The 23,691-nt window shown below is 36.5% G+C and overlaps 1 non-coding gene across 1 annotated transcript; it reads right to left on the reverse strand.

Annotated features, from left to right (window-relative positions):
• Nucleotides 1–14,776: 14,776 nt before the first annotated feature.
• On the reverse strand, nt 14,777–14,899 carry LOC118548011 (small nucleolar RNA SNORA54). The gene has a single exon (XR_004923393.1). It is a non-coding gene; the product is annotated as a small nucleolar RNA SNORA54 (small nucleolar RNA).
• Nucleotides 14,900–23,691: the final 8,792 nt, after the last annotated feature.

Consider the following 23,691-nt stretch of genomic DNA (forward strand, 5'->3'; position numbering starts at 1 on the left):
GTGCTTCTGGAATACACACACACACACACACACACACAGAGAAATCCATTAAGTTTCCTTTAGCTACTTCTGTCCCAAAATAGCTTAAAAGAAAGACTGTAATTTTTAGAATGTGCTGCATTCTGGAATGTTCTGAAAAGATTACTTTTAGGAATAGATTAGAGGCAGAGTTATAAAGCAGTGACAATAGTGTTGTGAAAGTTGGTTGTTCATATAGGAAAAAAAGAAATTAGATTCCTATGTCACATCATACAAAGGCAGATATAGGTAGAATAAACATTAATTTTTTTCTAAAAGTTTTTGCAAGCAAATACAGGAGAGAGTATCTTAGAGAAGACATAGGACTATAAAATCATCATATAAAATGCCAAATTTGATTGTTTCAAAGTGAGCAAATTCTAAAAAAAACACACACCTCACAAAGTTATTATTATGTGTTATTTTAGATGCATATAGCTAGCAAGATGCTATTACCTAGGATATGTAAATAATTCCTCCAAATCAACATAAAAATAGCAAAACAAGTGAAAAAATATGCAAAGGGTATAACAGGCAATTCATAGGAGAGGAACAAGCAATAAACTTGAGAACTAATGTGCTACTTCACGAATAACCAGAGTATGCATAAAAACAAAAGAGAGATACTATTCTAAAACTATTAGATTGTCAAAAATTGAAAAAAATTTTTAAAGATTTTATTTATTGAAAAATTTTTTTTATTAAATATCACTGAGGATGGCAGAAATGAGAACTATCATATGCTACTAATTGGTAAGAAAAAAACTATTTGGAGAGATTTTGACAATATCTAGTAATGCTGAAAATGTGCATATCCTTTGAAACCCACACATTTCACTTAACATATGCTCTTGAGAAACTCTTGCACTTACGTCTAAGGAGATGTGTACAGGAATGTTTATTGCAATGATGCTTGTGTTGGTGAACAACTGAAATCAACCTAACTGTTCATTCATTGTTTTAAAAATTTATCTGTGTTGATGTTTATTTCTTGTAACTATTGTAGAGTATTCCACAGTATGAGTATATCTCAATTAATTTATTCATTCTTTTTTCAATTGATTTATCAAGTGGGGAAGGAGAATAGGATCAAGATCACAGGAATTACCATTGTTTTACCATTATTTCTTAAAAATAAGGGATTTGAGAAAAGTGTGAAAAAATGTTAAGATTTAATAAAGCTGGATAAAGGGGTTAGATGAGTGACTTCTTAAGGCCTTCTCATTCCTAAGATCTTAATTATCCAATATCATTCAAACTATACCCTCTTCTCAGAAGTCTATCTAAGGCATTTAACTATGACTCTTGGGTAACTTTGTATGACTTAGTAACTCTCCAATTATACTGTGTCCATTTGCATATTCTATATCAATTTGGACCTGGTGATTCATTATTTTCTAGGTCTTTTAGTCAAAGAATAATAGAGCTAGAAAAACCTACTTTTTCCTATTAATAAAATAAGATTGAGACCTCGAGTATTTTCATGCATATGTGCCTTGGCTATCAAGCTAGATAATAACTATTTTCAGAATGAGGGACTTGCTGTTGTTTTTTCTTTCCTTTATATTCTAGGTCTCTCATGCTTTCCACAGTGTTATGCACATTATGTAACAAAACTGGTTGACTAGGTGGCTAGAGAGGACCAGTTCTGAGAGGAAAATTCTTGGGTGGTGAGGGTGCAGACTGCTACCAGAGGAAAACCCTAAGTCAGGCATGATGTCATAGGATTGGGGAAAGGGGGAAAGATACATGAAGAAAGAAAGTCATGGAATAGAACTGTGACCTGAGGCTTAAAGCATTTTAGGAAAATCAGACAGGGAGACTGTTAAGGGAGACTTTCTCTAATATTAGCTCTGCATTTTCTGCCATCCATTCAGCCCTGGATTAATCGTTAAGCAAAATAAGCAGGTGCACCAAGGGAAGGGGAATCCTTGAGTTTCTCCCCACTCCAGCTTTTATGCCCTTCACTCTTTCACTGCTTCTCTTGACGTTAGTCCATTTTTTGTATTACCTTCATCTGCCATAATTTACTTTAATCTGTTATTATTAAACATTTTCTTTGTCATTGTGAGTGACTTACGTTTGGGTTGAAGGTGTTGTCAGATAACATATTTATTTCTATCTCATGGCTTGAGAGTTTCACTTATATCCAGTGTAAACACAGCTGGTGAGTCCGGCTAGCATTTAATTTGCCAGCTGATTAGTATATATGATCCTTAAGCTCTTCCTCTTGAGCCGTGGCTGAGAGGGCACCGTTGTTGGACTGTGCTGAGGGCATCATTTGGTCTTAATGGAGGCTTGCATTTAGTCATTAATTCATCTCCGGTGTTTGGAAAACCAGGCAATTATGCTGGCGCTGAAAATACATGTTGGAAAAGACTCACCCTTGCTCCTTTCCAAGTTTATTATATCCTAGGGGCCAGGCTGATAAGAGGAGTCACAATAAGAAGTATTCATATTGCTGTAGTCTGTTTAGTCAGTACTCAGTCATGGATCAGACTATGTGTGGTAGCAACATTGACCCAAATGTCTTCTTTCCAACAGAGTTGATGCTACAGCAAATCAGAAAGTGAAACGTAAAAAAAAAAAAGTTTTATTGAGGAAAAAAACCCCTACAATATACACTAGGCCACAGTTATTTACAAACATATATATTTCAACTTTTCTATTTGGAGCAGCAGTTCTCAAACCATAATTGTCTAATTCCATCTTCTGTCATGTATGCATCCTCCTTGCAACCAAAGGTAATTATCTCTGAGTACATGAACCTAAAATTTGGATTAGGAGTGCCTAAAACCACTCTGGAAGTGCTGAAACCACAATACAAGAAGGAATGAGCACAATACCAGTGTGGGTTGTTAGGCATAAACAGCAAGATCGGAATAGAAACATGAATCAGTAGCTGTAAATAAGATCTGTTTTAACTTTGTTACAATTGATAGAAGTCCATCAATTCACATCTAATCTAATTGTTTGAAAGAACAGTTTAGAATTTTTTACCTTTAAGGCTAGGCCTGGGTTATGATGGTGAGTGTGGAGGAGAGGTCTTTTTTGGGGTTTCTTGGAAACCAATATCTTTATTTTTAAATGTAAACCCTTTATCCAAATACACAAAGTCTTGAGCTGTAATAAAAGGTCAGTCTGATCATTTTAAGTCATCCAATACTTTCCATTTATCAGGAGAGGTCGAGGTAAGTATGATCCTTGCAGAATGAGGAGAATGGGCCTCAGAAATATTCTGTGACTTGCCTAAGATTGCACAGCTTTTTAGTGATAGAGTGAGGAGTGAGCCTAATTTTTTCAGATGTGCCTAAGGAACAACCATATCGGAAGCCTGGGTCCTAGAGGTGGGGCTCTGGGCTATTCACATCTTAGTATTGGTTAGGGACCAGTCATAAATAAAGCTAACAGCAAAAATTTTGATGTAGGGAATTTAATACAGAATATTAGCTATGGGTTAGAAGAGCTTGAAATAGCAACTTGGGGAAGTTGAGGAAACTCCAAGGTAAGCACCTGCAGAAATCCACCCTTACTCAGAAGGCTGGAGGGGAGATAGGAGGAACTGAGGCCATGTGGTGGGAATGGGAACCTTGTAGGAGGGAGCCTTTAAAGGGGGACAAAAAGCAGGACTACTGAAGATGTTTCTGGGAGACAGAGTGAGGGGAATATTAGATTCTTCTTCCAATAGCCTATAAAACGAGCTCTGTGGTAAGCCAGTTTGTAAGAGAGTGGGAGTCCATCCCCCTTGGAACATAGTAGAGCATGAAGAGATCAAGGGCTGGGTCTGAGGGAAATGACCATCATGCCTTTTCCAATGGAGTATCTCTATGTCTAATCTCACATGTGTGCTTTGTATCTTAAAGGGTGTTATTGAAGAAGGGATTCTATATTCAAAAAAACCCCAAAAGTTTAAAATTCACTATACTAGACCAACTCACTTTTAAGAAAATATACCTCTAGTATAGCATTTCTATGTACCAAAGTACTTTTGGTTGTGTTCCTTTTTAGAATGATGAAATTGTTTATAATTTAAAATGAAGAAATTGAAGCTCAGAGTAATTAGTAGACTTCCCCCATAAGACATGGCTAGAAGGCTCAGCTGCCAGGACCAGAAATCTGAGTCTTAGGCTTCAAATTTGCTAGAGCCACCATTTCTAAATTGTGTACAAAGGCATTTTGTGGTCCTGCAGCAGATGTATAGGGACATAACTAAATATTTTAAAAATTCAAGGGAAATACAGTAACATCTTTTGGACTCTACATGAACTACTAACAGTTTAAACATTAGATTGTTATGTTCCATTTGTTAATGTTGTATCTTTGTGAGGCTGGGTTTTCTATGATAAAAAGCAAGACTGTGTGAAAATCATTTTGGAACAGGAAATGATGTAGCAGTGTTCTCTGACTCCAAGGTTTGAGGTGTTGTGTTGTGCTCAACAGGCACTGAGTTGTTAGGAAATAAGTACTTACAAATGGTTAGATCCTAACCACTGAATAAATAGAACTGTTAGGTATTTCTTTTACCTTAGGGTGTGCTGTGAAAAAATTACTGTGATATTAAGAACACTGTAAACTGAGAAAGCGTCTCTGCTCTGGGGACATTACCCATTAGTACCCAAAAGCATTAACATTAATAAGTTGAGATTGTGGGTGGAGAGAACTCTCAATTGCCTGGACTGTTCTTCCAGAATCTACAGCCTGTGACCACCACCTTTGTTTGCTTTTATATGAAGAGTGACACAGGCTACAGTGGAGTTTAGCAATTGAAAGCCAAGGTCATCCTTATAAAGAAAAGAAAGCTATGTGCCTCCTTAGACTGTTCTTAACTTGGGCCTCAAGTCAGTGAGTGGAAATTCTGGAAGATAACCTGCTAGTTTATCAAACTCTGAAAGACCACATGCAAGACCAGCATGGCACATCATTTCTAACACCTTCTATCAGGGCTTGCTCTTATCTCAACCAGTCTTTGCTGTGTGCTCACTTGGGAAGCTTAACTGGGCAATAAGGTTGCCATCTCTTTAATTGTCACTCAGATATTAGTTTTTTTCCCTTCCAAAATGTAATTCTTGAAATGATTTTTATATCTTGAACACTTCATCCTTATCTCTGTGTACAGACCTCTAAAATGTGCCTTATAATGAAAATTACACCTGACAATAAATTCTCCAAGAACCATAGACATCTTAAAAGGGCAAAGAAAATAGGGATTGAAATATGTAAGGGATGTTATTTTAAACAAAAATGAGTGAAACTGACATCTCATGACATTATAGAGTGGTGGGATATTTTGTACCTTGGAAACTAGAGAAATTAAAATCTCAAGATCAAAAGATGAGAGATAGAAATCTGAAAGAGTTCAATATTCTACGAGTGTATGAAAAAAATTTCTTGTGGTGAGTTAGGATGGAACTAGAATTCCTAATAATTGCAACAAAAATACTCCCTTGAAGATTTTTAAATGTACAGTACAGGTGCTATGTCTTTATAAGTGTGAAAACATTCTCAGCCCTAGTTACTAATCAGAATCTTTCATGGAACTTTAAAGAAAATGCAGAGGTCAGGGTTCTGCACGAGACCTACTGAAGGCCCTGAGCTAAGGCTCTTGAATCCATATTTCAAAAAGTACTTGATGGACAGCTACTGAGTTAAGAGATTACTGAGTTAGATGCAGTCTGGTTTAGAACTACAGACCAGTAGCATTGGTATAACCTGGGAGCTTGTTAGAAATGCAGAATCTTAGGTCCCACCCTAGAACTACTACATTAGAATCTGTAATTCAGCAAGATTCCTAGTGATTTGTTTTCAAGTTCCAGAAGCGTGGTCTGGGTGAGACAAACCATACTGGGATTCAGGGTTCTTGTATGCCACAGCTCTGTTACTTACCAGCTTATACAAGCTATTTATCCTCTGTGAGTCTATTTCTCCAGCTAAAGGAGCAGATATAATTATACCTATCCAGCTTACCCTAGGACTGTTGTAAGGATATGAAATGGAATATGGAAAATATGTGGAAGTACTTCAAAAGATTAAAAGTGCACTGTTTATATAAATTGGTACTCTACTGTGGTCAATAGAACCACAGCTTTGTAGAGCTACTTGGCTCTTCAATTTATTCCACCTCTATATTTTGAGCCACATCCTTGATTGCTACATGGTTAAACCCCACTCACATTTGCTTAACCTCCTACTAAAAATGCCCAAAGGTAGCATTACTTTTTTTCTTACGTTTTTAAGTCATAAGGAAGTAAGAAATTCAAGTGAAAGAATAGCTCATTTAGTATCCGTGGAGCATCTGATAATATGCTGCATATATGAATGTAACTCTATGTATGGAATTTTGCAAATTAAGGATTTCAGTAAAGCCACCTTGGCATTATGAGTCCTATAGTCTCTTGGGTCATGGATAATTAATGTTTGATTCATGGTTTCTTGATTAATGAGTCATCTTCTTGTGATAAGCTGCTCTGTGCCATTAGGTGATTTTAGTACTGGAGCTCTGTCATTTGTGTCTAGGAAAATAAACTACAAGAGTATAATCTTTAGAACTTGTCTGGGCCCTGTTCTCCAACCTCCTTTGCTCCATTGTGACACCTGATGCCATTTGGAATCTCCTTTTTGTGCCACGTTTTTACCCCTAGCTCCTCCTAACCCTCCTCCTACCCCTACCCCCAAAACACACCTATAAGATATCCTTCTCTATGAGGCTTAGCATTCCCTAAATATAAGCCTAGATTTGTCTCTAACTCCACTCCTCACTTGTGACTACTGAGTCAGCTGTAATCCCAAGATTCTCTTCTGTTATGTCTGTGTGCGGGTCAGAGTATCTCTGCTTGTACTTGATGTTCTGCAGTATGTTTCTGGGTACCTGCAGTGCTGGATGCTAATTCTTTTTTATTTTTTTTATTTTTTTTAATTTTTATTTATTTTTTTCCAACAGAGAGAGAGACAGCGAGAGAGGGAACACAAGCAAGGAGAGTGGGAGAGGGAGAAGCAGGCTTCCCGCGGAGCAGGGAGCCCAATGTGGGACTCGATCCCAGGACCCTGGGATCATGACCCGAGCTGAAGGCAGACGCTTAACGACTGAGCCACCCAGGCGCCCCTGGATGCTAATTCTTAATAAAGCTTTTCTTTGTCTCTTCTCCCATACCTTTGATTTTCTTTTTTCTCTTTCTTCTCTCTCTCTCTCTGGTTTTTTGTTTGTTTTATTTTTGTTTTGTTTTTGTATTTTCCCCACCTGAAGTTGCATAATACATTCCTTGCTCCATGTACACTCAGCTTATCCTTTCTGTTGTTTCTCCTCTCCTTCAGCCCATTCCCTGCTGCAGCTGCTGCTGCAGCTGCTGCTGCTGCTGCTTCTTCTTCTTCTTCTTCTTCTTCTTCTTCCTCTTCTTCTTCTTCTTCCTTCTTCTCCTTCTTCTCCTCCTCTTTCCTCCTCCTTCTCCTACTACTGTGCTCATATACCATCTTTTGAGCTTAGATTCACTGTGTTTCCCTTCCAGTTAATGTCTATCTCTAATTTAAGTTTGTGTGTTTTCTGGCCATCTGTTACTATGGGCAGACATGGAGCAAATAAAGTGTTTGACCTCACCATTGATAAGTTTCTCACTGTCATTTCCTGGATGGTGGGGGACACTATTGAACTCCACTAGGAGTTCATTGTCATTCTGGAGGGTATACGTCCTTGAGTGCAAATAGGAAGTCAGTAATGAGGAAATAAAACCAATCGAGTTTACATGATGTTTCTTTGAAGATTTGTCAAAAAAGTAGGACCAATGAGTCAGTCATCCAATAGGACTTTGAGAAACTGCAAAAATGCTTTTTGTTTATACCTCCGTATGGTCTCTATTACACGTAGGTTTACACACAGGATACACATATGGTATTTCTAGCCGAGATTTCATTTATATATGTACAAACTCAGATTATAGTTTACAAATCTTACTTTTTAGTTACATAGCCACAGGCTGATAGCAACCAATGGTGTCAGCTTACAATTCAAATGGTAACAAATTATTATTTATATCATTTGATTTAAATTTCTGTTGGCAAAATTTCATGAGGTCCTTGTGACACATGTTATTCTCTGTCTTCTTAGTGCTTAGAGGGAGTAGGAAATCCAAGCAGCAATCATAATAAGTATCGATTACTGAAAGATTTTGAGAATTGAAATTAAAATAATGTAATAAAAGGCAGGTACATGCCTAGAATCCCAAGGTTTTGGCCACTTGCATTTGCATTTTATTTTAAAGTGTGAGTAGCTTTTGTGCAGCTATTTCCCAGAAATGTTTTAATACTAAAAATGTGCCAACTAGTCAAGCTCTCAAATTCTTACTGTCTATGACCTTACAGTCCATCTTTCATGTGTATGGGGATTTTTCTTTCTATTGTTGTGTTGTTGTTGTTCTTCTCTTCTTCCTTCCTCCCTTCTTCTTTTTTCTTCTTTCCTCCTCTTTCTCTTCTTCTTCCTTCTTCCTTCTTCTTTTCTGGACTCAATTAGTGTAGCTTATCTCAACCATCTCTATCTCCTGGTCATCACATCCTGGTAGAGTTTCCTCCCATGTGGAACAGAGATAACTGTGTAACCTGTAGATTATTGTGGAAGTGATGGAATGTGACTTCTGAAGCTAGTTGATAAGACAGTGTGGCTTTCCTCTTCTGAAGCTAGGTGATAAGACATTGTGGTTTCCTTATATGACTTGCTTTGGGGAAAGCCAGCTGCCATTTTGTAAGGACACTCAAGAAGCCCTATGGAAAAACTTGTGTGCAAGGACCTGATGCTTCCTGCCGACAACCAGCAAGGAACTGAGGCCTCTTGCCAGTAAGCATGAAAGAGTGAGCAATTTTGGAAGCCAATCCCCCACCCCAGCCAAGCACTCAGATGACTGCAGTCATCTTGCCTGTAATCTCATGAGAGAACCTGAGCCAGAACCACTCAGTGAAGCCACCCCTGAATTTCTGGCCCACCAAACTGTAAGAAAATAAATGTTTGTTATTTAAAGCAGCCAGGTTTAGGAGTAGTTCATTATATAGCAGTATATAACTAAAGCATATATACTCTACCACCAATGGGAAGATCTCTGATCCAAATGATATTAAACTAATACAAGTCCCAAATCAACCTGCTAAAGAAATTAGGTCTAGTTTATATGTTTATGTGTCTCAAATAAAATCACTTTTCCTTCATTTTATATTTGAAGATAATTTAAGTTAAAAATAAGTGATAATGGTATAAATTGAATAGGGGAAGAATTTAAAAGTCTTAAATACAGAGGCCATTATTTGAAGGCCTTAATAATAGAAATAGTTATTCTATCTCAAAATAACCAGAAATTAATAATATCCATTTGGGTTGGCAATTTTTATATATATTAAAGAAACTAGAATAACATAATTAAGTGCCACTTGCCAATTTTTTCCAGTTCTGTGTAAAGTTAACTGAACATATAAAACATATTTTCTCCTGCTGTTGACTTTTTATTGTCCTGGGCCTGTAGTAAATGTAAGGCTGCTTTGCTTAAGGGTATAATTTTGTGCAGGAAACCACAATAAGGTCTGGGAATAATTGCCACAAAGACTAAGATTAAAAGATAAAGTTAGCAAAAATCTTTTGACATTTCTATCAAAGTCTGTACTCTAGAAGAAAAATTCCAATTATTTCTTCAATGATGAAGTCATTATTAGAGGAAATGCTGTTGCAGATTTCATTTTTTTGTATAGTCCAGCAAATTTTCTACCTTCATATTTGTTCTTACTTTAGAAAAAATTTAGAATATTGAATCTTTTTGGAGCCAAGTGCCATTTAATTTTAGAATGAAGTAGCCATATCCTTAAGAGAGAAAAAAATTCAGATTTCCAGTTTTCTGTAGCTTTAAATATTTTTATCATGCTTGCCCCTTCCCCTGGTCCTCTCACAAAATCAATCTTTCATTCCATTTTTCTTGATAACATTAGGGGAAATAAAATAAATTTGGTTCAAATTGTTGTTATTATGGAAAGATTCTGGTTCTTTCCTGGGGTGTCACAGAGTGGCCCTGAAGGCAGCCCTGCATTGGTTTTTGTGATCCTAGACCTCCCTAAGTCGAGGTCCTTGGGGTCCAGAGAGAGCATATACATCCCAAGGGTACATCTTTTTGCATTTCACTCTAGAATGCTGAAGTTAGTGTAAGGATTTTTGTAATGTACCTAAAAGTGGTCTGTAGTTAACAGCTTTAACTCAACTGTGCTGGAGATCTTTGAGGAATTATGCTATGGTCTTTTCCCCATCTGTATCTTTAGCTCAGTATAACCCCCTAGTCAAAGTGGGGAATGTACTCTTCCTGCACTCTCCTAGACAGCTTGCTCCTTACTCCCTACATGCCTGGTCTTGGGACAGTTCCCTAGAACACCATCAACACTTTTATTTGGAGGTTTTATTAGAAAGATTGCAGGGAGGCAAGATCCAAAGACAGCTCCTGTGGCTAGTTTCTTATCAGAAAACTGTCCCTGGATATGGCAAAACATGTTAATGTGAGAGAAATAGGAGGGAAGAGAGTCTGATTTCACAGTAAAAACAAAGCATTGTTCTTTCCCCCAAATATTTATTGGGCATATTACAGGCATGGAGCTCATGCCACATGCAGAGAAGGCATTTTAAGACTTATTTTAAGTAGACATTCAACTTCCTGAACTAATACAGACATAAATGGTGAATAAGAATGCAGTATATAAGGCGTTTTTTGTTTTTTTTTTTCAGAGGAGCCCTCAGCCTTTATTGTGAAATTATTACAAGAAAGATATATCATGCTGTTGATATGCAACGTCAATGACAAAGATCCACACTATTGGGAGGCTTTGATTCATGTGGTTTCTATTTCAACATGTGAACCCATAGTTATTTGAATAGGTCTGCAAGTAAATGATGACTTGATCACCATCTTGAAAATTCACTTTCCTTGTTCTGACTTTGTACAGAACAGTGTTGGTGTTGAATAGAGAAATAGCAAACAGTAATTTCAGCTGGTTGAATTCCAAAGCTCTGTTTTCCACAGACACATAAAATTAGTTGAGAGTAGCCAACATTCTGGCCCGTACTGCAGTCTGGGTGTGCTGTGTAGGCTTCTGTTACTACATCCCGTCTGCAAACCAGGTGCACAAAACATTGTAAGGAAGTGAAGTCTGGTTGCTGGTAATTAATGGAGTTATTTGGTGAATGAAAGTTAAAGCAGTAGCAATATATTATGCTGGAGAGTGTTAGAGAAGTTTTCCTGAAGCTAGAATGGAATCTTGCAAATGAAAGCTTCTAATCTCAGTGAACTGGGATATTCTTGCACTTATTAAAATTCAATTTCTGATTATCAACCCTTGCTTAAAGAAGAGGGGAGAGGAAAAAAGATTTTTATGGGGTGGATAAAATGTTCTCTATAAAGCAAATATGGCAAAACTACTCATTGTGATGAACTGTGAAAATAATGGCCCACTAAACATCTTACTGTGCTTAAGGGCTAAATTTAAGGCTGTGTCACCTCTCTCTTCTCAAACTGTGTGTCCTCTGGCTAAGCATGGTTCATGATTGGTGCTGGAATCTAGATTTCATGTTCTCCCATATTTGGTACAGTCTCTAGATACAGTCATGACTTAAATGATGTTTAATGATGGAAATGTGACTGCTTATTTGGAAAAAATGGAAAGGAGCAGTAGTAGAAGTCATAGATGACAGATAATCATGATGTATGCTGTAGATGACAGATAATCATGATGTATGCTGAATAACCATGAATAAATAATTTCTATTTTATAAAAAGGGAAATATCCTACAAACTAATGAGAATTTTTGGAGGGTTTATAGATCATGTGTTCATATAATAACTCTAAGCTACTTATTTCAAAGAAAATTGAGGGATAATAATCCCATTAATGCAAGAAAGTTATCCTATTTGCATCCAAAGTCAAATTGCTAAAGAGGAAATAAAGCAAAAGCAAAGCAAAACAAGAAAATAACTTTTTTACCTATTAAAAGACTGTCATCTTTTTCTATATATTAAATGTGGAGTCAGATTTCCAGCTGTTTTGGATAGACAGCAATCAATTAACAAGTACCTGTCGTCACTACTAGGTCTTCAACATTGGACCAGACTGAGCTACTGTGATTTGTAACAGAATCATCTGGGCAGTTTATAAATGCAGATGGTGATAAGGCACTAGAATCTTGTTGCTAACCCAGTTTGAGTTTCATTATTCTGGAAGCGTTATCCTAAAGAAGTGAAACACCTAAGTCTTTCTGCAAAAGGGGAGGAGATTACTGTATAATTCAGGAGACTAGGCTTTTACACAGAAAATAAAAGCAAGTAATTGATGACAATTGTAATTCTCCTCAGATAACAAATACTACTTCTTATATTTGGACTGAGGCAGTATGTTGATGATTAAAATTCGGTTGATCAGTTAGAAATGACATATCACTTGCCTAGACTACTGATGGTAAATTTTTTTTCTTGGTGGTAGGCTTTTTTTGAATTTGATGGCTATTTGAAACTTTTGCAAAAAGAATATGTTTTAAATTATAGGTAGTTGAAAAATGAAAATGATTCCAACTACATACCTTCAAATTATGATGCATATAAAATATATACAACCAAAATAGTATAGATATCTACTTTTAAACATGTTTTCTTAGAGAAAGTTGAGGCATAGTTCTTTGGTTTCCTTGATGGGTGACAATTGAAGCTAAAAATGTTGATAAAATTACCCATGGGTAGTGTTTAGAAAACAAAGAAGAATGGAAGAAGAGCAACACTGAAAGACACAAACAGAGGGGAGAATGAAAGAAGAAAAGCTCATGAAGGAGAATAAGAGGCAATAGCCAAAGAGAAGAGATGCCAAAAGTATTATGACAGGAATGGGGGGGAATGTATTTTCAAGGACAGTGTGAGCAATATTGCTAAGTGTTATTGAGGTCAGGTAAGGTAAAGAGGGCAACCATGTGGTTGGCTATTTTAAGAGAAGTAGTAAAGTTCTCAGGACTTCAGGAAGTCATGGATCTATAAGACTAGAAATTATGGTTTTTTTGTTTTTTGTATGGATTTTGTAGTTCTCTGGGATAATAACAAGGCTCAGTATGTAAAAGGTGACTGATCAGGAGTCATTTGTCCCAGGTGAGTGAGTTTTTAGGAGGTGATAGATGATCCTACTAAGTAAAAGTGGCAGATTGGTTCTGACATGCAGGATTAAGTCCAGAGGTGCCACAATTGTGCTCTCACATTTTACAATGATCATCGTAGAAAAAAATGCTATTAAATGAATATGCCATGTAACATTTATCAGAAAGAAAATTATAGAGTATTTCATATTATCTGTTATTAAGTGACTTGAATAGTGACATAATTTAGAAATGTTCTAAGATCTGAAGATCTAAGGAAGTGACTTAATACTGGCTACACATTATAGTCATTCAGGGAAGTAAAAAAGCAAACAAACAAACAAAACACCAAAAAACAAAAACAAAAACAAAAGAAATTCCTGGCAACAACCCAATCCAGTTGGATTTTAAAAGCCCCCTGAGACCTCTGGCTTCAGCTCTGACATGTAAAGAGCTTAGAAGTCATCATTCCTGTCCTTATAACAAGTAAAGATCAGAACAAACTAAAAATCACTGATTTTTGTTGAACCTACCAGAAGACTGAAATCATAGGGAAAACCACTCTCCCCAAATGTAGAGAGATTGATGAATCCAGACAGTTACAGCCAAGCAGGGTAAAAATATTTATATTTATATCTATATCTATATCTATATCTATATCTATATCTATACACACACACACACACACACACACCTAGGAATATCTTATTCAAACTGCAGAAAATCAAAGGCTAAGAGAAAATTTTGAGGGAATGAAAAAGAGGGAGGGGCACCTGGGTGGCTCAGTTGTTAGGCGTCTGCCTTCGGCTCAGGTCATGATCCCAGGGTCCTGGGATTGAGCCCCGCATCGGGCTCCCTGCCTCGCAGGAAGCCTGCTTCTCCCTCTCCCACTCCCCCTGCTTGTGTTTCCTCTCTCGCTGTGTCTCTCTCTGTCAAATAAGTAAATAAAATCTTAAAAAAAAAAAAAAGAGGGAATGAAACCCCTTACCTATAGAGAAATAGGATAAGAATTACAGCAGACTTCTCATCAGAAATCATGCAAGCAAGGAGAAAGTGGACTGAGTTATTTAAAGTATTGAAAGAAAGACTCAGTAACCTAGAATTCTATATCCAGCAAAATTATCCTTCAGTAGTGAAGGAGAAATGAAAGTCACTTAAATGTTTTATTTTTTTATCATTATTTTTTAAAATATTTTATTTATTTGAGAGAGAGAGCATGCATGAGCAGATGGAAGGAGAAAAGGGAGAGGGAGAAGCAGACTCCCCACCAAGCAGTGAGACCAATGTGGGACTCAGTCCCAGGACCCCGAGATCATGACCTGAGCTGAAGGCAGACACTTAACTGACTGAGCCATGCAGGTGCCCCTTAAATATTTTAAATTAACTCCTTAAGTGTTTTTAATTGAGAACCCCTGGTTAAGATAAAGGTGGCTTAGATTGCATGAACATATAGAATGATTCTTATGAATAGTTTTAGTCAAAAATTATTAACTTAAAATACACTCCTTTGTCTTTCACTAACCACTAAGGATGATTCTGGCTTTATGAACCCAGTTTTTTTCCCTCCCCTTCCTTTTTAAAAATTTTTAAAAATTTTTAAAAATTTATTTTTATTTAAAAATTTTAGAAAAAATTTTCCAGGCCCTGTGTCCCCAGGACCTGAAACTGAGAGCCATGAGTCAGTCAGTCCTATGCCGCTGGAGCTGCTGTAGCCCTGGGATGGAGCCTGTTAGCTACAGCCAGACTAACAAGCCATCAACAGTGCCTCTTCTCCTTGAGAACCTTCCTACCTAACAAAGAGAAAGAAAGAGAAGGTGGAGAACAAGGCTGATTTAAGACTCAGAGAAGAATTTTTAATATGTTTTCTTTCTCTCACTTTTTTTTTGAGAGAAATTAGAATAAAATTATAGGCAGCATTTGAGGGAAACTTATGGACAAAGAAAGGGGGTTTTTAAATAAGTGTTTCTTTGGAATATATCACCTAATGGTGTTTGGATGATGTAAGCATATAAGTTGAGTTACCTTTTATTGCTCTGTGTTTTGTCTCTGCTCTAACACTAGACTGGTGGGTTATGGCTTCAAAAAGTAGTAGAGACATCTCCCACAAGGATTCTCATAAGATTTTCTTCAAGTTTGTCGAAACCATCATATGCTCATTAAGATTTCTATAATCATACAGTTGATATGTTTGGAAGTTTTTAAAGTATGAATTGTGATAGGTTCAGGGAGGCTTCTACTTGTTTTGGCAAGGGCATGGCAAAAATCTGTCTTGGGAATGGCTGCTTCACATTACTTGATATATGGTCTGCAGCATATATAGTGCTAGATTAATTTGACCACAGAAAGATGTCAGTAGATTACTCAAAGTATTTCTAGAAAAATGGACAGTTTTGAAAAATTATCTTACAAGGGGGAACATATTTTTATCTGGATCCAGTTTTTGTACAAGTTTATCTGAAAGCTAAAAATGTGCCTTGAGCTTCAGTGGGTCAGAAATAGAATAATTTCAGCAACCAGTCAAGCATTGTTTCTTTCCGTTCCCCTTTTATTCTCCTTTATTCGATTTTATTTTTCTCCTAATGAGAAGATAGTATATGGGTTGTAGGATTATGGAAGGCATTGGGCATATTTACCTTCAGGATTTGTAACTGATTTGGGCTTCTTTTTGCTTTTCTTTTGGAGGAAGAGATTGGGGAGACAAAAAACTGAACTCATTACCTGGTGATAAAGCTTACTCTGATTTTTTCTTTGCCTTAGCCATATAAAGCAGAAGTACTGCACAGGCTGGTAAGCTAGTGACAGGCTGAGGGATGGGGTCTTCTGGCAGAGTGTTATAGTGCTAGAGTGAAATATTTTGTGGTCATTGAGCCCTTAATCCAGATGAAAATTTTCTCGCATCACTCACTGTATGGAGTTGGAGGAATCTGGAAAATCTGGCCATTTGCTCATTCCTTCTGCATAGGATTAAATCATGAATAGTGATAACAACTAACCATTTTGAAAGTACACACACAAACACACACACAACCTTATTTAATCTTCAAAAACTGTTAAATTATATAATTGATATAAACCAAAGGATACATGTGTAAATCATGTAAATTATAATTATAAAATGCTCAGGTATGAAACCAAAGTCACTGAAGTCTCATGTGCTACTCTCCTATCACAATCCCTTGCTTTTCCAACAACCACTATGCTGAACATTGTTTATCATTACCTTGTCATAAAAAATAGTTTCCAACTGCATATGAATCCCTAAACAGTTGAGCTTTATAAAAATGTTATCATATTATATATAGTCTTCTGGGACTTACTTTATCAATATTATACTTCTACAATTCATTCATGGTTTTGCATGTAGTTGTAAATTTATTCTATAGAATTTTATTGAGTATAACATAATTTATTCATTTTTCTAATGCTGAAGCACATTTCAGTTTCTATTGTTTTGCAATTATAAATAATTCTGCTCTGAAGTTTCTTGTATAAATCTTCTGGTGAACTTATACAAACATTTCTTTAGGAGTGGAGTTCCTATGACATAAAAGGCATAAAAATGTTTAAGACATAAAAATCTTTCACTTACATGATAGTGCCCAATTATTTTGCAAAATGATCATAACAATTTACTTTCCCATGAGTAATGTATATGAGTTCCTGTTGATCCACATTACCCTCTAATACTTGGTAGTATCTGACTTCTTAGTTTTTCCAATGTAGTGGATATAAAATGGTATCTCACTGTAGTCTTAGTTTGAATTTATGTGATTACTGATGCTGTGCATTTTCTTTTCTATTTATTCACATTTATAGTCCCTCTTTTGTAGAATGTCTTTGTTTATTTTTCTATTACTTATCTTTTACTTACCAATTTATAGTCACTTATATTATAACTATACTATTCCTTTGTGCTACAAGTAACTTGTCTCAGTTTAGTCTATAGTTTTACTTTGTTTTTTGATAACAGAAATTTTTTTCCCCACTTTCATTGAGAATTAATTACCATACATCACTGTATAACTTTAAGATATACAGCATGATGGTTTGATTTATGTATATTGTGAAATGATTACCACGATAGGTTCAGCTAATATCCATCTTCCCATATAGATACAATAAACAGAAAAGGAAGAAGAAAAAAAAGAAAAACATTCTTCTTGTGATGAGAACTCTTAGGATTTATTCTCTCTTTTTTAAAGATTTTATTTATTTATTTGAGAGACAGTGCACACAAGGGAAGAGGCAGAGGGAGAAAGAAGGGGAGGGGGAGGGAGAGAATCTCAAGTAGACTCTGTGCTGAGTGCATAGCCTGATGCTGGGCTGGATCTCATCACCCCGAGATCATGACCTGAGCTAAAATGGAGTCGGATGCTTAACCGACTGAGCTACCCAGGCATCCCAGGACTTACCCTCTTTAACAACTTTCCTATATACCATACAGAAATGTTAGCTATAGTCATCATGTTGTACATTACAACCCTAGCATTTATTTATCTTAAAACTAGAAGTTTGTATCTATGACCACCTTCCTTCAATTCTCCCTGTCCTCACCCTCCAACTCTAGTAACCACAAGTCTGATCTCCTTTTCTGTGAGGTGTTTTGTTTTGTTTTGCTTTGTTTTGGTTTTTTTAGATTCCATACATAAGTGAGATCGTACAGTATTGGCCTCTCTCTAACTTATTTCACTCAGCATAATGTCTTTAGGGTCCCTCCATGCTGTTACAAATGGTAAGATTTCCTTTTTATGGCTGAATTGAATTCCATTTATGTATATATATTACAATTTCTTTATCCATTTATCCATCAATGGACATTCAGATTGCTTCCATGTCTTGGCTACTGTAAAAAAATGCTACTGTGAACATGGGGGTGCAGATAGCTTTTGGAGTTAGTGTTTTCATTTCCTTTGGATATATTCCCAAAAGTGGAATGAACCATATGGTAGTTCCATTTTTAATTTTTTAAGGATCCTTCATCCTATATTCCAAGAGGCTGTACCAATTTACAACCACACCAATAGTGCACAAAGATTCTCTCTTCTTCATATCCATGCCATCATTTGTTATCTCTTGTCTTTTTTTATGATTGCCATTCTAACATGTGTGAGTGATATCTCATTGTGGTTTTAATTTGTATTTCCATAATGAGTAGTGATGTTGAACATCTTTACATATACCTGTTGGCCTTTCATATATCTTCTTTGGAGAAATATCAGTTCAGGTCCTTTACTCATTTTCAAATTGGGTTATTTTTAATTTTAGTTTTTTTTTTTTTTCGCTATTGAGTTGTATGAGTTATTTATATATTTTGGATATTAACCCCTTATCAAGTATATGGTTTGCAAATATTTTTTCACATTCTTTAGGTTGTCTTTTAAGTTTGTTGATGGCTTCTTTTGCTGTATTAACAGAAATTCTTAATTTTAATGTAATTTAATCAATCTACTTTTGAAAATCATCCTTTTTTTCTTGCACTTAATTTAATACACTCTTTCCTATTTCAAGGTCATGGGTATTCTACTTTCGTTTCTTCAATTTTAAAGTTTTCCTTCCACATGTCTTTATTTATTTATTTATTTATTTATTAAAAATTCTTTTGTTAACATATAATGTATTATTTGTTCCAGGGGTACAGGTCTGTGATTCATCAGCCTTACAAAATTCACAATGCTCACCATAGTACATATCCTCCTAAATGTCCATCACCCATCCACCCCATCCCTCCCAATCCCTCCACTCCAGCAACCCTCAGTTTGTTTCCTATGATTAAGAGTCTTTTATGATTTGTCTCCCTCTCTGGTTTCATCTTGTTTCATTTTTTCTTCTTTTCCCCTATGATCCTCTGCCTTGTTTCTTAAATTCTGCACATCAGTGAGATCATAAGATACATGTCTTTCTCTGATTGACTTATTTCGCTTAGCATAATACCCTCCAGTTCCATCCATGTCATCTCAAATGGCAAGATTTCATTTTTTGATGGCTGCCTAATATTCCATTGTGTATATACCACATCTTCTTTATCCATTCATCTGATGATGGACATGTAGGCTCTTTCCATAGTTTGGCTATTGTGGATATTGCTGCTATAAACATTGGGGTGCACATGCCCCTTCAGATCCCACATTTGTATCTTTGGGGTAAATACCCAGTAGTGCAATTGCTGGGTCATAGGGTAGCTCTATTTTCAACTTTTTGAGGAACCTCCATACTGTTTTCCAGAGTGGCTGCACCAGCTTGCATTCCCACCATCAGTGTAGGAGGGTTCCCCTTTCTCCGCATCCCCGCCAACATCTGTCGTTTCCTGACTTGTTAATTTTGGCCATTCTGACTGGTATGGGGTGGTATCTCATTGAGGTTTTGGTTTGTATTTCCCTGATGCCGAGTGATGTTGAGCACTTTTTCATGTGTCTGTTGGCCATTTGGATGTCTTCTTTGCAGAAATGTCTGTTCATGTCTTCTGCCCATTTCTTGATTGGATTAGTTGTTCTTTGGGTGTTGAGTTTGATAAGTTCTTTATAGATTTTGGATACTAGCCCTTTATCTGATATGTCATTTGCAAATATCCTTCGATTCTGTTGGTTGTCTTTTGGCTTTGTTGACTGTTTCCTTTGCTGTGAAAAGCTTTTTATCTTGATGAAGTCCCAATAGTTCATTTTTTTCTTGCTTCCCTTGCTTTTGGCAATGTTTCTAGGAAGAAGTTGCCACAGCTAAGGTCGAAGAAGTTGCTGCCTGTGTTCTCTTCAAGGATTTTAATGGATTCCTGTCTCACATTTAGGTCATTCTTCCATTTTGAGTCTATTTTTGTGTGTGGTGTAAGGAAATGGTCCAGTTTCATTCTCCTGCATGTGGCTGTCCAATTTTCCCAACACCATTTGTTGAAGAGACTGTCTTTTTTCCATTGGACATTCTTTCCTGCTTTGTCAAAGATAAGTTGACCATAGAGTTAAGGGTCCATTTCTGGGCTCTCTATGCTGTTCCATTGATCTATGTGTCTGTTTTTGTGCCAGTACCATACTGTCTTGATGATGACAGCTTTGTAATAGAGCTTGAAGTCCGGAATTGTGATGCCACCAGCTTTGCTTTTCTTTTTCAACATTCCTCTGGCTATTCAGGGTCTTTTCTGGGTCCATACAAATTTTAGGATTATTTCTTCCATTTCTTTGAAAAAAGTGGATGGTATTTTGATGGGGATTGCATTAAATGTGTAGATTGCTCTAGGTAGCATAGACATTTTCACAATATTTGTTCTTCCAGTCCATGAGCATGGAATGTTTTTCCATTTCTTTGTGTCTTCCTCAATTTCTTTCATGAGTATTTTATAGTTTTCTGAGTACAGATTCTTTGCCTCTTTGGTTAGATTTATTCCTAGGTATCTTATGGTTTTGGGTGCAACTGTAAATGGGACCGACTCCTTAATTTCTCTTTCTTCTGTCTTGTTGTTGGTGTATCGGAATGCAACTGATTCCTGTGCATTGATTTTATATCCTGCCACTTTACTGAATTCCTATATGGATTCTAACAGTTTTGGGGTGGAGTCTTTTGGGTTTTCCACATAAAGTATCATATCATCTGCAAAAAGTGAGAGTTTGACTTCTTTGCCGATTTGGATGCCTTGTATTTCTTTTTGTTGTCTGATTGCTGAGGCTAGGACTTCTAGTACTGTGTTGAATAGCAGTGGTGATAGTGGACATCCCTTCTGTGTTCCTGACCTTAGGGGGAAAGACTCTCAGTTTTTCCCCATTGAGAATGATATTCGCTGTGGGTTTTTCATAGATGGCTTTTATGATATTGATGTATGTACTCTCTATCCCTACACTGTGAAGAGTTTTAATCAAGAAAAGGTTCTGTACTTTGTCAAATGCTTTTTCTGCATCTATTGAGAGGATCGTATGGCTCCTGTGCTTTCTTTTATTAATGTATTGTATCATATTGATTTTTGGATGTTGAACCAACCTTGCAGCTCATGAATAAATCCCACTTGGTCGTGGTGAATAATCCTTTCAATGTCCTGTTGGATTTTGGTGAGAATTTTTGCATCCATGTTCATCAGGGATATTGGTCTGTAGTTCTTTTTGATGGAGTTTTTGTCTGGTTTTGGGATCAAGATAATGCTGGCCTCATAAAATGAGTTTGGAAGTTTTCCTTCCATTTCTATTTTTTGGAACAGTTTCAGAAGAAAAGGTATTAATTCTTCTTTAAATGTTTGGTAGACATCCCCTGAGAAACCACCTGGCCCTGGGCTCTTGTTTGTTGGGAGATTTTTGATTACTGCTTCAATTTCCTTAGTGGTTATAGGTCTGTTCAGGTTTTCTATTTCTTCCTGGTTCAGTTTTGGTAGTTTATATGTCTCTAGGCATGCACCCATTTCTTCCAGATTGTCTAATTTGCTGGCATATAGTTGCTCATAATATGTTCTTATAATTGTATTTCTCTGGTGTTGGTTATGGGCTCTCCTCTTTCATTCATGATTTTATTTATTTGGGTCATTTCTCTTTTCTTTTTGATAAGTCTGGCCAGGGGTTTATCAATCTTATTAATTCTTTCAATTGCCTGTAAGGTGACAGTTACTGTATATTGTTTCTGTTCCTTTCTGGTCTATGTTACCTTTAGGCTCTTTCTTTGCTTAGAGGACCCCTTTCAATATTTCTTGTGGGCTGGTTTGGTGTTCGCAAATTCTTTTAGTTTTTGTTTGTCCTGGAAGATTTTTATCTCTCCTTCTATATACAGTGACAGCCTAGCTGGATATAGTATTCTTGGCTGCATATGTTTCTCATTTAATGCTGTGAATATATCCTGCCAGTGCTTTCTGGCCTGCCAGGTCTCTGAGGATAGGTCTGTTGCCATCTAATGTTTCTACTATTGTAGGTTATAGACCTCTTGTCCTGAGCTGCTTTCAGGATTTTCTCTTTGTCTCTGATACTCATGAGTTTTACTATTAGATGTCAAGGTGTTGACCTATTTTTATTGATTTTGAGGGGGGTTCTCTGTGCCTCCTGGATTTTGATGCCTGTTTCCTTCCCCAAATTAGGGAAGTTCTCTGCTGTAATTTGCTCCAATATTCCTTCTGCCTCTCTCTCTCTTTCTTCTTTTTCTGGGATCCCAATTATTCTAATGTTGTTTTGCTTTATGGTATCACTTATCTCTCGAATTCTCCCCTCGTGATCCAGTAGTTGTTTATCTCTCTTTTTCTCAGCTTCTTTATTCTCCATCATTTGGTTTTCTATATCACTAATTCTCTCTTCTGCCTCATTTATCCTAGCAGTTAGAGTCTCCATTTTTGATTGCACCTCATTAATAGACTTTTTGATTTCGACTTGGTTAGATTTTAGTTCTTTTATTTCTCCAGAAATGGATTCTCTAGTATCTTCTATGCTTTTTTCAAGCCCAGCTAGTATCTTTATAATTGTCATTCTGAACTCTAGTTCCAACATCTTACTAATGTCTGTATTGATTAGGTCCCTGGCAGTCGGTACTGCCTCTTGTTCTTTTTTTTTTGAGGTGAGTTTTTCCATGTTGTCATTTTGTCCAGAGGAGATTGGTGAATGAGAGAACAAAATTCTAAAAGGGTAACAATTACCCTAGAAAAATATACAATAAAGAAATCAGAAGAGATCCGAAACCAGGGGTAAAGAAAGTTGAAAAACAAACAAACAAAAAGAATATGATCAGGCTGGTGAATAGAACAGAGTCACACACTAGATTTTGGGCGTATTTTGGTCTGTTAGAAGAAATTGCCTCCCAAAATTCTAAAGAAAGAAAAACTTATATATATATACAAAAATAAGGGTAAATACAATGAAGGGATGGAATATGACTGTAAAAATGAAAATTAAAAAAGATTTTAAAAAAGGATAAGTTGGTTGAAAAAAGAATGAAAAAAATTTAAAAAAAGAGAATGTGATCAGGTGGGAGACTAGGACAACATCATATGCTAGATTTAGGGTACATTTTGGTCTGTTAGAAGAAACTGTATCCCAAAATTTTGAAGAAAGAAAAATTATATATATACAAAAAATAAGGTTAAATACAATGAACGATAGGATATTAATGTAAAAATGAAAATTTAAAAAAAATTTAAAAAAAGGAATTGGTTGAAAGAAGAAAAATCCAACTAAAAAAATTGAAAATGAAAAAATAAAGAAAATTTTAAAAAGTAACTTTGAAAGAATAAAGAATCATGGGAAAAAAGCCATGAATACTATGTGGTGTATTCCCCTAGTGCTGGATTTCTTCCGTTCTCACTGATAAGTAAACTTGGTCTTGGCTGGCTGTTCTTGATGATCTTCTGGGGGAGGAGCCTGTTGCCGTGATTCTCAAATGTCTTTGCCAGAAGCGGAATTGCCCCACCCTTGCTGGGGGCCAGGCTAAGTAATCTGCTTGGGTTTGCTCCCAGGAGCTTTTGTTCCCTGCAAGCTTTCCCTATAGCTTTGGAGGACGAGAGTGAAAATGGCGGCCTCCCAATCTCCACCCTGGAGGAGCCGAGGACTCAGGGCCCCACTCCTCAGTGCACCCCAGAGAGAAGCAGTCAATCACTCCTGTCTCCCTGGTCTCCGGCT

Source organism: Halichoerus grypus, chromosome 2 (genome assembly GCF_964656455.1).
Source record: "Halichoerus grypus chromosome 2, mHalGry1.hap1.1, whole genome shotgun sequence".
NCBI lineage: Eukaryota > Metazoa > Chordata > Mammalia > Carnivora > Phocidae > Halichoerus > Halichoerus grypus.